At 40.7% G+C, this 12,533-nt stretch overlaps 1 protein-coding gene across 1 annotated transcript in view; it reads left to right on the plus strand.

The window, feature by feature from the left end:
* The first annotated feature begins 1,902 nt into the window (after positions 1-1,902).
* The window catches only part of LOC109117332 (histone H3.3A-like), a 16,844-nt gene continuing 6,213 nt past the window's right edge, over positions 1,903-12,533 (plus strand). Inside the window, exon 1 of the mRNA XM_010638753.3 lies at positions 1,903-2,095. The gene's annotated coding sequence lies outside the window, so the exon portion shown is untranslated. The remainder of the gene's footprint in view (positions 2,096-12,533) is intronic.

Below are 12,533 nucleotides of genomic sequence, written 5' to 3' on the forward strand. Positions count from 1 at the left end.
AAAGCGTAGGAGCGGCTGGGGGAGGAGCTCAGCTCACCAGAGTGGTCCGGGGAGGCGGCAGATAGGCACAGGGGTTGAAAGGGGCCCATAGTGTCCTGCCGGAGAAGATGGGCCGGAGAGCCGAGCCGTTACCCAGTGCGCATGTGCCAGGTGTGTCCTCTGACAGTGTTACATTGTCAGCTGCCAAATCAGTCGTGAAAGTGCAGTATTTCATTTTCCCTTTATTTCATATCAATAATACTTTTCAAATACCGGACTATTTGTCTTTTTTTTTTGGACAAATGTGTTGTTTGTTTCAAGATTGTGAGCCACTGAAAGTGCACTGAATTTATACATGTGTCTTAACGTATTCTGCTGGATTAAAATGTTAGAAAAAATGCAACCGAGTGACACTTTAACAGGCATGTAATAGCTTATTTTGGAGTTGAATTCTGTAACTTGAATATGTTCAGTTAAACATGTAATAAATACAGTGATCTGTGCTTTTCTCTGGTTTGTATGCTCTTTATTATTTAAATAGCTGAATGATTACCAATCAGCAATTTGGTAAGTATTAGCTAAAAGGAGCAGAAAAGAGTAATTTATTGATAAGCGAACCAAAGATCTTGATCTGTGATCTGTGGTTAAAGGTAAAGATACTGCTATTTCTTGTGAGTCTGGGGTTCTGCCCCCAGACTTTTTTTTGGTACCAGGGATCGAGCTTGGGTCTTTATGCTTGAAGATACTGCTATTTCTGGCCTCCTTTTCTTCTTGATAGGATCTTGCTGTATAACCTTGAACCCTGGATCCGCCTGCCTCTGCCTTCTAAGTCACTGGGATTATAGGATGCATCACCGTGCCCAGCTAGGATACTGACTCCTAGTAATGATGGTCAGAACTTTGTGGCCTTCAGTTAGTGTCTAAGGACTGTGACCAGACAGTCCAAGAAGAGTTGCACTCCTATAGTGCCTCTGTGTGCGTACCGTGAGATGTAAGAATAGCAACAAATCAGATAGAAACTTAGTGACCAGAATCCAGCTTTTCATTGTGCCTCTTACAGCATAAAGCTAGGTCAGGAACAGTTTAAAGCCTGCTCATTTATGCCTTTTATTGGCTGCTGTCTGTAGCAGAAAACTATTCTTAGACCTTGGCCCACTGAAGGAAAATGGGTTAAGGCCTCATACCCAGCATGGTAAATAGAAGGAAGGGGCTGTTGGAAGGTGGGGTGGCCACGGCCTAGTGGGGCCAGGGCTAACAACTGTCCCGTTATTTGTTAGCATGTCTCCATGGAGAGAAGCTAAGAGCTGTTCATGGTTAGGAGCCATGTGGGAGACTGGGTGGGTAGAATTTTTTTGTTTGACTTTTAAAAAGAAATTTAATGTTTATAGCAAAATTGATAGGAAGGTGTAGAGATTTCCTATGGCGCTCTCACCTCCCTCTGTCCTCAGCCTCGGCCGTCAGTTGTCCCAGTGATAAACACTGCACTGCCATTGTTGTTACCCAAGGCCATCAGCTCGCATCGGGCTCCCTCTTGCAATCCATTCTTTGAATCTTGACACAGGTACAAGGATATCCATTTGCTGTAGTTAGGGTTTGCAAGGGAATAGATTTACTGCAGGACATGTAGTTTACAGGATTATTTTATAATATTCAAAAAGTCGATTGCAAAGAGTGCAACAGATCCGTCCACTCGCTAGAGATCCAAAGAATCCAGCTGAGGGCTGGATCCCACGTCATTGTCCCGCACAAACCCGGCTAAAGGCCTAGAACCCAAGGCAGTGTCCTTCCTCCGCCAGTCCAGCCAGAGGCCGTGAAGGTCCGTATTGAGGACCTGCACCGGGAAGGCCCAGAGGCCAGGGGTGGAAGCCAGAAAGTCTGCGCCTGCGTGGTGCAGGGTCTGTGCCACCAGGCCGAGCGAGTCGCGTGGAGCAGGAAGCGATGCTCACGGTGAAGGGCAGGACTTCCCTGATAAGAACATCGGCCATTCCCAGTGACAGCGAGGACCCGAGCTCCTCTGACTACGAGAACGGCCACGTTTGCGTCAGGAAAACCAGTTTCAGCAAGCTTCTCAGGAAAATCAGCGCCGTAGTCTTCCTCCAGCTCTGCCACTCCTCAGGTGGGTCTCCGCTCCCAGGACCACGGTGACTCAGTTCAGCTGGGCGCTGCCTAGTCGACCGTTAGTTAATCCAACACACCGTCCTTCCCTGTAGTGTGAAGAGAACTTTTCACTGCCTTAAGTGTCCTCCATGCGCAGGCCGGGGATTTAGCTCGGTGGTGCCATTGCCTGCCTGGCAAGTGCAAGGTCCAGAGTTTGATCCCTGGTGCCCCCCAGCCTCCATCCTCTGCTCCTGAATCTCCTCCACCACTGATTTTTTACTGTTTGCATAGTTTTGCCTGTTCCACAATAGCATATAATTGGAATTATATAATACGTAGCCTTTTCAGATTGTCCTTCACTCACTAGTACGCATTTAAGTTCCATGTTTTGTCATGGTTTGATAGTTCATTTCTTTTTAATATTGAAAACTTAATTGTATGGGAGTACAACAGCCTTTTTAATTCATTCATCTGTAAAGAACATTTTTGGTTGCTTCTAAATTTTGAGTAAAGCTGCTATAAAAATTGGTGTATAGGTTTTGTTTTGTTTTGTCTTGTTTTGAGACAGGGTCTCACTGTGTAGTTGGGACTGACCTGGAACTCACTATGTAACCCAGGGTGGTCTCGAACTCAAAGCGATCCTCCTGCCTCAGCCTCCCAAGTGCTGGGATTGCAGGCATGGGTCACCACGCCCGGCTTTGTTGTTGTTTTGTTTTGTTTTGTTTGAGACAGGGTCTCACTATGTATATAGGTTTTTAAGTGGACATTTCAACTTCTTGGGGAAATACTAAGGAGCACGGTTGCTGGATAGTATGATAAAAGTATGTTTAGTTTTGTAAGGTGTTGCCAGACTTTCTCCCAAAGAGGCTGTACCATTTTGCATTCCCACCACAGCAACAAGAGGGAGTGAGTGTTGTTTTGTGTCCTCACCAGCATTCCGTGGTGTTGGTGCTCTGGGATTTGGCCTTTCTGATAAATGTTTACTGATCATCTGGCGTTGCATTTCCCACGTGGCATATGACGTCACGTACCTTTTTAGTGCTTGTGATCTGTTTCGATGACATCTGTGAAAGTTCTTAGCCTACATTGGGCCAGTCATTTCCTTATTGTGGAATTTGAGTCCTTTGTATTTTTGGGTAATGGTCTTTGACCAGATGTGTCTTTTGCACATATTTTATCCCAATTATGGTTTATCTTTTCGTCCTGTAGATAGTGTCTTTCATAGGACAGAAATGCTTAATTTTGGTGAAACCTGGCTTATTTCTTCAATGGGTAATGCCTTATTATATCTAACAAGTCATCACCAAATCAAGGGCATGTAGATGTTCCCCTAGGTTATCTTCTGGGAGTTTTATAGTTCTGACTTATGTCTGGGGACCCCTTTGAGTTTTTGTGAAGGGTGTGAGATCTGTCTCTAGATTTATTCTGCTTTGTTTTGGCATATGGATGTCTAATTGGCCCAACACCATTTGTTGAAGGCGCTATCTTTTCATTATATTGCATTTATTTTTTGTTAAAATCAGTTGGCTGTATTTATCTTGCTCTCTTTCTAGTTTCTCTCTCTCTCTCTCTCTCTCTCTCTCTCTTTCTTTCTGGTACTGCGGATTGAACTCTGGACCGTGCGTTTACAAGGCAGGCAGTGGCAGCACTGAGTTAAATTTTGGCCCTCTTTATAGTTTCTATTCTGTCTCATTTTCTTGTATAGCTAGACTAAAACCTACTTGATCGTAGTATGTAGTTGTTTTTATATATCTTGTTGAATTTGATTGGCTTATATATATATGTATAATTTATATATTGGTTAACACATATATTAATAGTAGAATTTGATTGACTGTGTTCCTAAGAACTGTGGATCTTTTCTTACAATGTCTTTGTTTGGTTTTGGTGTTAGATCTTGCTGGGCTCATACAGTAAGTTATGAACTAGTCCCTCTGCTCTTATCTGGTATAATTTCTTCCTGTGGTTGATAGAATTCATCTGTGAACCCATCTGGTGCTTTCTGTTTTGGAAGTTTATTAATTCAGTCTCTTTAATAGATGTAAGCCTGTTCAGATTGTTTCTGTTTGTGTGAGTTTGGCAGATTGTATCTTTCAAGGAATCGGTTCATTTCTTCTAGACATCGAGTTGTTCCTTATATTCCTTTATGATACTCTTAGTATATATGGGATTTGTAGTGATGGTCTTCCCTCATTTCTGATATCTGAGTCATTTGTGTCTTCTTTTTTTTAATCATGTGGTTTTTTTTTTTGTTGTTTTTGTGTTTTTTGATTTTGTGCTTTGAGTAAGAGTTGCGCTGTATCGTTCAGGCTGGGCTTGAACTCACTAGGTAGCCCGGGCTGGCCTCCAGCTCATGGTGACACTCAGGTGTCGGGATCACAGTGTGTGCCACCACACTTGGCTCAGGTAGATTTTTATGTCCTTTTTGCCTACTCAGTAGGCACTCACGTTATCAAATGATGGCGAGCAAGACCTTTCCACTCAAAATGAGTCATCTTGGATCAGATAATACCCAGGGATTGCATGTAGTAGTCGTGTGCCACCCCCTAAAAAAACAAAGTAAAGAAAAAGGACTTGGTGGGTTTGATTACAGAAACTAATAAAGTATTCTCGAAATAATGAAAAAAAAGACTAAGATAAGACTACAAGAGCAAGAAGCAATTTAAATATGTTAAGGGACCATTTTCATCTCCAGAATTAAGGATTATTTTAATCTTACATCATTGCCTTTTCTCTTTTACTTTCCTTTTTAGTTTTATTTTAGGATTCCATATTTTTAATGTTCATACAGAGATTTCTTTAACTGACATACCGAATAGTTTCTCTGGTGTGAAAAACTGTAATAGTACACAGGATCCTAATGAGACAATTAATAATGTGAAATAGGAAGTAAAGGGCTAAAGGTGTAGGGAAAGTGGGAAGGGTGGGGGAAAGGTAATAAGGGAGAGGAAAAAATATGAGAAACTGAAAAAATGGAAATAAAGTATTTGTAAATGGGGAGGGGAGGAGGGGGTGAAGAGAAGGCAGGGACAAGGGGAAAAAATGAGAACCAAGACCTATTATGTAAAGGTACAAGATCCCAATAATGAACGTAACTGTATTGTATACTTAGATTATACCAATAAACTCAATGAAAAGAAAAAAAGAATCCCTAGGAGTAAACTATTTAGAACTTCCAAAACACACACACCAAAAAAGGACTTGGCTTTTGACTGTCAGTGGGAGGGGGTTCCAGTGCAATAGCTTGTGCTGATTTGTACTATTTGGGGGAAGAACCAAGACTGCCTGGTGAGCCCCTGGCAGCCTGGAAGCTGTCGGATAAGAACATCCACACCATTGAAGAGATCTCTGCAAAGTCCTGTGTGGCAAGAGAGAAATTGTTACTTAAGGAGGGACTTTGTGTGTTACAGTAGATGTCCATCGAGTTTTACTGTTCTAAAGGAACTTGCTCTTGGATGGAAAGTAGTGGACATTTGATCTTGGCATTTAAAGATAAGGAACCAATGACTGCTGAGGAAGACACTGACAAAAATCAGCATCACCTATTTTTTTAAAAAGAGCACTGTGATAATGGGAGGGACAGTTATACATTAATAAGGTCAGTAGCACCAGGACACGTAGGAAAGAGCAGGCCCTGTGGATCCAAGCCCAAGAAAGGAGTTGCTTAAAAGGAAGCTTAAAAAATAAAATTGTGGTACTGAGGACTGAACCAAAGCTTCCTGGCCCTTTTTACTTTTCATCATGAGATACAATCTCAGTAAGTTGCTCTGGGGAGCCACCTTCTGGTAGCGATCCTTCTACATCTGCCCCTCAGAGTGCTGGGGTTAGAGGTGTGGTCGCTTTCCATAGGATCCTAGATTGGAAGGCACCTAAATGGTGAATCTCAGACAACCAAAATCACGGTCTGGATATGGAGAAACGGTGGCCCGGGTGTGGGAGAAGTGCAGATGGTGTGGAACCCCATGAGTTTCTGGAGCACCATCAACAGTGGGAAATGGTGGGTGCTCATAAGTGGTCCTCAGCCAGACTGTTGGCTTCTTTCCAAGGAAGGAAATCGATTCCTTGTTACTTTAAACTACTTTCATAAGTGGTTGAGTTCTTTTCCCCTTATTAAATTGCCAAGGCCACTAAAGTGGCTGACCTCAGGATGTGTTTCCTTGAGGGTCTGGTAGGACATATGCCAGCTGGATTGAGTACAGCTCAAAGATTATTTTTGTTTCAGTGAGAGAAAAGTGCTTAGAAGTTGGATTAGGTGTACATCTCTTCCATCCATTATGTTGTGTGGTAAGTGGCCAGGAGCAGAGCAGTCTTATACATTCTTAGGGGAGGCATTGGGTCTGAGTTGGTGCCACATAATTTAGTGAAGCTGGGCATAGTGGCGCACGCCTGTAATCCCAGCACTCAGGAGGCTGAGGCAGGAGGATTGCTGTGAGTTTGAGACCAGCCTGGGCTACAAAGTGAGTTCCAGGTCAATCACACCTGCATAGTGAGACCCTGTCTCAAAAAAAAAAATCATAATTTAGTGAAGCTAAAGATCAGGCTGGTTCCTATATTGATGATACATATCAGGTTTATGGATTTATTTACTTGTTTATTTATTTGGTACCGGGAATCAAACTTGAGTCCTTGTGCTTGCGAGGCAGGTGGCAGAACAGCTGAGCTCAATCCCCGGCCCAGGATTTTTTTTTTTTTTTTTTAATTAGTTGACTGATACTGGTTCATGAGGCTCAGGAGAATAATTACTATGCGTTATGGTAAAGGTGAAATGAGTTGAACCCAAATGTGGAGTTCTCTTCATCTACAGACGTAGAATGCATATAGCTTGGAATGAAATACCTAGGTTTAAAAAATAATAATAACGTATACTCAGTATCTCAAACATTGCTTTGTTAAAGACTATGAGGCTGTTGAATACCACTTGTGTTTTTATGATAGCTGTTGTGTGAATGAAAACCTGATTAGAAATCATAGTAATTTTATGAAGAGTTTTATTACAGAACTTTTAGAAAGATACAAAATAAACAATAACAAAATGAACCTTACATGCCGTTATCTAGCTTCTGTAACTACCAGCATTTTGCTATTCTGATCTGTACCTCCTTTTCCCATCTTAATCAGTTTCTTGATTGCTGAGGTACAGTGCCCAATACCCACAACTTAAATGGGGAGAGGTTTATTTTGGCTTGTAGTTTTCAGAGGTTTCTGTCCATGGTTAACAGGGTCTAAGGCAGAAACAGCATGAGGAAGTGCCTGGCATGGAGGAAGCCGACTCACTTTATAGTAGTCAGGAAGCAGAGAGAAGGAGGTGCCAAGGAGGGATAGAGACCTTTCCAGGCCATACCACAATGATCTGCCTCTTCCAGCCAGGCCCTGCCTCCCAGCGGCAAGTCAATGCGGCACACCCCACCCCGTAATCCAACCACCTGAGGTTTCTGTGACTGTTCTAGATCAACACTTTATTATAACACTCACAGCCCCGTAGATTATTTTTGTAGGTTTTTATTTGTATACATTGAAATGTACAAATATCACTGCTTATCTTTATGAAATGGATGCACCCATATAACCCACACTGTATTGAGCTGGGAACTGTTTCACTACCCCATTAACTTTCTCTTGTCAGTCCCTGATTATCACCACCTGCCCCAAGGTGGCTATTTTTTTTTCACTATGTATTAGTTTTGCTTGTTCTAGAAAGTCATATAAATGGAATCATTCAGGATGTAATGTTTTGGATTGAGCTCTTTTTAAAAAATCCATATTATGTCTCTGAGATTTATCCACATTGTTGTATTTATCAGTTGCATAGAAAGATTGGGGACCTAAAAGGAATGGCTTGCAGAGTATATGTAGGAACAAAGGTAGATGTGTTAGATGGGACATGAGGAGGGTGGCTGAGATATTTCTTTTTTGGTACCAGGGATCAAATTCGGGATCTTGCACTTGCGAAGCAGGTAGCGGAAGCACTGATCTAAATCCCTGGCCCTGCTGAGATATTTCTTAGCCTGAAGCACATTATATTGATGTGTTCACATGTGTTTTCTACATCTTCAGCATCAAGAACAAACTTAAAAAGATGGGAACAATAAGCACAATAGTTGAGTTATTTGGTTTGGGGGGCAATGCAAGACTGAGAGTTAAAGGTCAGAAGAGGGGTCCACTTGAACTGAGGGATCCTTTGGAACGATTGTAGTAGGCTCAACCTTGTTGAATTTGAAATTTTCATCGTACATGTAGGATTATATTCAGCCTAACCAATGTAAAAAACTTGTAAAATTTAAAGACTTTCAAACTTTATTAACAGTATGCCACGGTGAGAAATAACCCTATACTCCAGTAACCTGGTTTCTTATGTATATAGCTGAAATGAAAATTGCACATCTATTGAGTACTCAATCTACTGAGTACTCAGTGACATGCCTTTTTTTTTTTTGGATTTTTGAGACAGGGTCTCACTATGTAGTTGAGAGCGACCTGGAACTCACTACGTAGCCCACGCTGGTCTCAAACTCACAGCGATCCTCCTGCCTCAGCCTTCCGAGTGCTGGGATTACAGGCATTCACCACCACGATTTCTTTACTGATCTAGTTTGTTAAAGAAAAAAGGAAAAAGGCAAGTTGCAAGCTATTAAATCAATTACATGACAGTGATAGGTTGTGATTTCAGAATGGGAAAACACTGACTTTCACCTAGGACAATAATCCTCGAAGTCTTAATTTAGAAGTTCATAGTAATATCACCAAGATGGTAGAGTAGGATTCTTTGAGCTTCACTCTCCCATATAGAAAATCAGCTTTCTGTCCATGACAAAATAACTACTTGAAATATCCAGAACTCAAAGCTGAAGCTCTGATGATCCCTTGGGTTGCAGAGCAATAAAAACCTATGAACAGGCCTGGGATTTAGCTCATGGTGCACTGCCTGCCCTGCAAGTGCAAGGTTCTGAGTTTGATCCCCAGTACCAAACAAACAAACAAACAACCCCCCCCAAAAAAAACCTATGAGCAGATGGTAAGGAAAACATATATCTATGATTCTTTCCTCTCAAATCATCAAAAGATGCTACAGTAATGAGAAGCCCCTTTAGACTAATAGCCACACCCTTCTTCCCCACTCTGTACTGAGGACTGAACACAAGCAGTGCCTTTGCACTGAGTTACATCCCTAGCACCCCATCCCTATTTTTAGTTTTGAGACAGTGTTTTACTACATTGGTAAGCTTGAACTCATGATTCTCCTGCCACAGCATCCCAGAGTACTGGGATTAAAAGCATGCATCACTGTGCTTGGCAAAACTAACAGTTTCTAAACTGCAAGAAGTGAGATTAAGCCTGGCGGCAGCTTCTCCACCAAGTAGATTCCTTAACAGGGAAAGCATTCCTACCTTAGTTCATGAGATACACACAGGACTCTGACCTCTGGGAACTCTGTTTTGGCCAGGAGATATACCAAATCTGAGAGGCTCTAAAAGCAACATAGCAGATATATTCCACTGGCCCTGCATGTGGGAGGCCCAGGCTGGCAATTCCAGTCTGCGTACACCTGTAGAGTCTCCTTTGGCCCATCCAAGTCAGACATATTGCCAAATTTAAAATTGCTGTACGGTCCTCAGCAAACCTGGGCTTGGGTACTATCTAGTCCTGAAAAAGAGGCAGTGACCTCAGGTTAAGGGAATTCAATAATCAGTCTGCACTGGAAACCTAGACAGATATAATCTTAAAAAGACAGACATAAAATAAACCAGATGCAAAAGACTGAAATAAATGCCTAATTCTTACATGTGAAAACATGGAGATACATCTATGTGAATCTAGAGCTCACAGGGAATCATGACTTTACCACATGGAACAAATAAGGAACCAGTGACTCACCCGCATTACATAGAAATGGGAGATTTTTTTCAGAACAAGAACTTAAAATGGTTGTTTGGAAGAAACTTAGCAAACTCAAGAGAACAAAGAAAAGCAATTCAGAAATTTCCCAAAATTGACAACTATCATGAAGGAAATGAAGAATACAGTGGAGAGGACCAGGGATTTAGCTCAGTGGTTCCATCACCTCCCTTGAAAGCACAAGGTCCTGAGTTCGATTCCCAGTACAAAAACAAAAAACAAAAAAACAGTGGAGAGCCTCAACAACAGAACTAGTCAAGCCAAAGAAGCCATCAGTGAACTTAAAGACAGTCTCGCTGAAAATACACAGAGGGCCAAGGATTTAGCTCAGTGGTTACACCACCTGCCTCGCAAGTGCAAGATCCCAAGTTCGATTCCCGGTACCAAAAGAAAGAAAATACACAGAAAGAGAGGAAAGAAAAAGACTGTGAACAGAAATGAAGACAGCATACAGGATACATAGGACAACATCAATAAATCTAAGAGTCATTGTGATTCAAGAGAAACCTGTAAATAGTACAGGGGTGAGAAGTCCATTTAAGGAAATAATAGAAAACTTCAAACCTAGAGAAAGGTCAACCCAAATATCATGACCCCATTAAATATAGGAGTCAGAAAGTAGCAAAAGAAGCAAATAACAAATTTCACACAGCACTAGATGTCTTGGGCCAGGAAAAAGTGGGATGATGTATTCAGAATGCTAAAGGGGAGAAAATTCAGTCAGGAATATTGTACCCATCAAAGCTATCATTCAGAAGTGAGAAATTCTTCCCCAGACAAAAGCTGAGGGAATTCATCACCACAAGATCGGTCCTGCAGGGAGTTCTCCAAACTGGGGGTGGGGGTGGAGAATAGGATGCTAATCTGTAGTAAGATAATATTTGAAAAATGTAAGATGGATTGGTAGAAGTACGCAGATGAATTCAGAATACTCCAATCCAGTAGCTGTGGCGTACAATCCAATTATATCTTTAACATGAAGACAAAAGATAAACTATTCAAAGGATTGTAGCTATAACAACTTATCAAGGGATAGGAAATAGAAGAAGATGGAGGGCCAGGGATTTAGCCCAGTGGTGCTGCCACCTGCCTCTCAAGCACAAGGTCTTGAGTTCGATACCCAGTACAAAAAAATAAGGAAATTGTGACATTAAAATTCAATATGTTTGTGGGGAAATGGAACTAATATGTTTAATTATTTTGTTCCTTCGTAGTCAAAGTTAAAAGTTATTTGTTTACAGAACCATAGCATTTTTTGTAACCATCAGGATAACCACAAAGCAAAAAGTGACAGTAGATTCATTAAAAGTAAAAAGCAAAGAATCAAAACCTGTGTGTGAAAAATTAGATAAGCATAAAGGAAGGCAGCATGAGAAGAACAAAAGAAATGATCTGTGAAACATCTAGAAAAGTAACAACATGGCAGTAGGCAAGTTGTTACTTGTCATTAATTACCTTGACTGTAAAATGATTAAATTCTCCAATTAAAAGACTTAAGAGTTTCTGAATGGATAAAAATAATCAACTGTAAGCTATGTATAAAAAACTCAGGCTGAAAGTGAAGGAATGGAAAAAATATTCTATGTAAACACAACCCCAAAAATAGCAGGAGTAGCTATACTTATATGAGATAAAATAGATTCTAACTGAAAAACTGTAAAAAGATAAGGAACATTATATTATAATAAAAGGGTCAATACACAAGGATATAACTATTGATATGCTCAACATTGAACACCAAAATATGTAAAGCACATATTAATAGATCCAAAGGAGGAGACAGATGGTAAAACAGTAGTAGAGGATGTCCAAACCCCTGCTATTAAATAATGCACACACCATCTAACAGAAACTTAACAAAGAAACTTCTGAGTTAAGTAGTATTCTAGACCAAATAGATCTGACAAGACCTTTACATGATGTTCCATCCAACAGCTGAAGAATACACGTTCTCAACAGCACAGGAACATACTCCAGGATAGGCCATATGTTGGTCTGCAAAACAAGCCTCAACAAATTAAAAATTGGAATCAAACCAAGTGACTTTTCTGACCATCACAGAATAAAGCTAGAACTCAACAACAGGAGGGATGGTAGAAACCATGCAAATACATGGAAATGAAACAAATATACCAAGATGACCCATATGTCGGTGAAGATAATAAAAAGGATTTCTTGAGACAAATGAAAATAGAAACAACAAATAAAATCCTATTGGAAATTTTTTTTTCCCACATTGTAGATTGTCTCTTAGTTCTGCTGATGGTTTCTTTTGAAGTACAGAAGCTTTTTAGTAAGATGAGATCCCAGTTGTTGATTCTCTCTGCTAGTTCCCATGCTACTGAGGATTTGTTCATAAAGTCTTTTCCTATACCAATGTCTTCCAGAGTTCTGCCTAACTTACCTTCCAGCAAGTTTAATGTTTCTGTTTTAATATTTAGATCTTTAATCCATTTGGATTTTAATTTAGTGCATGGTGAAAGATAAGGGTCTAATTTTAATCTGTGGCAGGTTGACATCCAGTTTTTCCAACACCATTTATTAAAGAGGCTATCTTTCCTCCA

This window comes from Fukomys damarensis, unplaced genomic scaffold, assembly GCF_012274545.1.
Source record: "Fukomys damarensis isolate Sample0158 unplaced genomic scaffold, DMR_v1.0_HiC HiC_scaffold_17, whole genome shotgun sequence".
Classification (NCBI taxonomy): Eukaryota; Metazoa; Chordata; class Mammalia; order Rodentia; family Bathyergidae; genus Fukomys; species Fukomys damarensis.